Raw genomic sequence first — 743 nt, 5'->3', positions numbered from 1 at the left:
CCAGCCCATAGTGAATTCAGCTGATGGTTTATTGGTCTCAGCTGGAAAGACAAATCACAGAACTTTGGGCTGGCTAACAGCAGAAAGTTCCCAAAGGCCTGCCTGGATCCCTCAGGGTCAGAGGCTATGCTTTGGAGGGAGTGGTGGTCAATGCAGGGCTGGGGAGCAGATCCAGCATTCTGGGTACCAGGTGCTGCCCATGACAAAGCATAGGGATAAATACACCCTTATTTAGGGGAATGAAATGTGTGCAGAGGTGGTGGTGAGAGCTGGGGCAGCAGCCTGGGTGTGGGGCATAAGGAGGAGGGTGTTGTGTTTGGTAGAAGGAGGGCTGCCTTCCATATGGAATATCCAGTAGCAGAAGGGCTCTCACAAAACTGTTGGTGTGGCAGGATGTCTCCCAAACACAACATTTTTGGTCTTCAAACATTTCCTTCACATGACCAATATCTTTCTGGGCCTCAGGATTTTTTTAAATTATTATTTGTATCCAGTTTTGCTGCGAGAGCATCTGCATTTTTTGGTCAGTGGAAATATTATAGGGCACACACAAAGTCAGACTTCCTGTGAACAGAGAAATATAAAGCCACCAAGAAAAGAGAGGTGACATGCACCAAATGCCGGGAACCACACTCTTCACAGGCACACGGTTCCATTTTTCTTTCTAGCTGTTTTCCCCTGTCCTGTTTTCAACCACTCTTTTAAAGCTAATGAGAGTGGCTGTGGGCCCCGTATCATTTCTG

This window comes from Lagenorhynchus albirostris, chromosome 10 (assembly GCF_949774975.1).
Source record: "Lagenorhynchus albirostris chromosome 10, mLagAlb1.1, whole genome shotgun sequence".
Taxonomy (NCBI): Eukaryota; Metazoa; Chordata; class Mammalia; order Artiodactyla; family Delphinidae; genus Lagenorhynchus; species Lagenorhynchus albirostris.
Note: the sequence above shows the minus strand (reverse complement) of the source record.